This window comes from Eleginops maclovinus, chromosome 11 (genome assembly GCF_036324505.1).
Source record: "Eleginops maclovinus isolate JMC-PN-2008 ecotype Puerto Natales chromosome 11, JC_Emac_rtc_rv5, whole genome shotgun sequence".
NCBI classification, from domain to species: domain Eukaryota; kingdom Metazoa; phylum Chordata; class Actinopteri; order Perciformes; family Eleginopidae; genus Eleginops; species Eleginops maclovinus.
The window spans coordinates 16,758,479-16,761,856 of NC_086359.1; positions in this window are offsets into that span (position 1 = coordinate 16,758,479).

The window sequence follows — 3,378 nt, forward strand, 5'->3', positions numbered from 1 at the left end:
ACTAGGGCTGTATATTGGCAAGAATCTGGCAATACGATACTTATACAATACGAGGGTTAACATTCGATATATTGATTTTTATTTAAAAACTGTCATTGTATCAAGAGTTTCCTTTTTATATGCCATGGGAACAGTGGGATCAGCAATTGCATTTGCCACAGTTAATCACAACTTTTGATACAATGTATGCCAAAAACCTTTGCATGTTAACCGTTGATAAAATTGATGCAGGTTGTTTGAGAATGTTTGCATTATCACAACACATAGCAATGCTAATGTGTACTGAAGAGGACATGTTCTGCTCATTTTCAGGTTCATATCTGTATTTTGTGCCTCTGCTGTGACATGTTTCCATGCTTTAATGTTCAATAAGATGTTTATTTTTCTCATACTACCTGTTCTGCAGCACATATTTTTACCCTCTGTCTGAAACCAGAGCCCAGTCTTCTTTGATTGGTTAGCTGGCCGGCACTATGGTTATTGGTCTACCAATCGAGCCTATCATACAATTTGTTGGAGTGCTAGCCAATAGAAGCACGAGTGATACATAGTGAAGTGTTGCGGAAGTAAACAAAGGAGTACAATGGAGACGTTAAAGGCAGGGGGAGAGTGGGAGGGTTATTCCCTCTGGAGGGACCTCTGTGATTTTAGCCCTTATTAACATGGTGAATTATTTTGGCAATTATAATTGTTTAGTAAAATCGAATAGGGTATCTTGACGGCCAAACAATGAGCCCTGTGGTGTCCCAAACTAAATGTTTAATGTAAAGAATAAACCTTTTCCCACTTAATGGTTTCTGGAAATGTTTGAATTGAGAGAAGTCCAAGCTCTTAATACTACTTTCAACTCCGTCATGACGTTTTAGACCTCCCAAAGGAGACTGAGGGCAGTGCTTCAAGCGAAATGCATGCTCAATACAAATTCCAACATAAATGACATTACTGATGTTCAGCAGGTATAAGGTTTGCAATTTACTCCATCTCGTAAGCTATCTAATTTGGTCCAAAAAATATGTTTTATCTGCAATTCACCTCTGGTGTTGATTACACCTAATCCAATCTCTACTCCTGGACTCTTGTATCCTCATCCACATCGTCTTCGTAACTGCTCCATGGTATGTTATTGGTATTCTACCCAATTTATTTGTGTTATTTCACCCCAAAAAATTAAACTAAAAATATATTTGCAATTGTGTCTCAAATAAACACAAAATAAAGCCTGGCTATGTGTTGTAATATTTATTTTTGCATCACCCAGGGCTCAAAACAGCACCTGTTACGGCTCACACACCATCCTGTTACGTTACCTGCCAAGTGAGGAACAGAGGGTTTCACAATATGACAGCACATCACCAGGGGTGCATGTAGACTAGTATCAAACATTCAAATGTATGAGTTTTGTGTACCTAATCCAAACAACAGAGAGATGAGGATATATATTGTTATGATTCATTTATTGATGAGCATATTTGACAAACTAAAGTTTAAAGATGCTCTATTTCCAGCGCTTGTAAAAATGTAAGTAGGCTACTGTCTTAATAGCACTATTGAGACACTTCTGTGAAATGTACCAAAATGTTTTTTACCATGACAGACATTTATTTTTTCCGGAGCCCGGGAGTGGCCATATAGAGGAAAAAAATATACGAGATATAGGCCTAATTTGAAGCCTCGATTAAATTAAAAAGTTTGCACGTTTGAAAAAATGAAAGAATAGAGAGCTGCTGGGGAGTGATGAGAAAGGAAGGGGTTGAAAGTTCGGTAAAGTTAGAAAGATATTGACAGATTCGAACTTCGCGGATCAATAACTCAAAAGAAATACAAACAACGTGATTTTACAACCATAGCACAGTAGACAAAGAGCTACAGAGCAGTTTTTATCAGAACAGTTCCATAAGCTCCGTCCTCCACGCAAATTCATTGGTTTCTGTATGCGGAAGAGAGACTGTAGGGACGTCAGCAAACAGCAACGCCGAATCAATTCTTGCTTTTTATTTCAAACTATTTTCAATTACTTACACAATAATATAATGTAACCAAACCCCTTTCACACATCAATGGTGCATTGCTGCTCAGAGCAGTTTTATGGAAATATACTTTTAAAACATTTGGGGAGATTGTTTTATTGTAAACTTTTTTTATTGAATAACCTTGCACTAATTTCATATTGCAACCAAACGTATTGCAGACATCAATAGTCTCCTGCCGGTGGCACTAAACCAGTAGTTTTGAAGGAATAGAACATTTTACTTTAAAGTGCAACCAAACTCATTACACACATTATTAGGCTCCTCTTTTGGACCTCACCAAAAAGGTTGGTAAAATATGACAGGTGAATATTTATTTTGAAATATTTTGCATAGCTTCACTGCTTTACCGTGTAGCGCAAACAAAGTCATTTCACACATTAAGGGATTCTTGCTGTTTGGACTACACCAAAAGGTTTGGTTGAATATATGTAGTTTGTTGATGGTCCCTGCAGTCTCTCCTCCGGCCACAGACAGTAACCAATGAATAAACTCGCATGGAGGACGGAGCTTATCGAATTGTTCTGATAGAATCTGCTCTGTAAAGCCAATCAAAACAAAGCTGTCTGACTGAAACCTAACCACATTGGCTCCATGGACATCATTTATGTGGCGTGTTTCCATGATGTTTGGCCTTTATACACTCCCATTCGAATATCTTGTCAACAGGAAATAAATTCATAATTTATGGAACAAGATAAAATGGTAAACTTTCACGCTTAAAACCAAATGAAAAACGGACCACGTGTCGTGCATTATGCAACCAATTTTAAACTCACATAGCAATTTCTTTGCCTCCTCCACATTCCAACCTTCACCACCTGTTAGAGCCTCGCCACCCCGCCTCAAAACTTTCCTTTCAACATTCAGCTTGTTCCTCAATTTGTAAAAGTGACTAGCTAATGTGCATCCCCAGTATTTAGACTTGGACTTCTTTTCCAACAATAATCACTGGCAGAAACTCCCTTGCCAAATTCTTGCCAATTCAAATAACCTTGAGCTGCAAATTAATATGCGGCCAAGTGCGAGGCTCTCGTAGAGAGGAGCATCCACACAAAACAGTGTGTGTTCTCACTGAAGCAAGCACACTGTTTACTGGACTTCCAAGATGAATTAAACATGTATTGAGGGCTAAATTATCCCACTATTGCTTCACTTTGGGAATGCACAAAGTACCATCTGACACTTGTCAAATATTTTTTCAATTTTAAGATAATGGCATCATGTTTACCAGCTATATATTGCACTTTTATCCATTTACGTGTGTTATTAATATTTCCTTGTTAAATTCCCCTGTTTGCCCAGCTTTCATGCATGTTGGAATCCAAATAATTAAAATGAAAACAGCCGA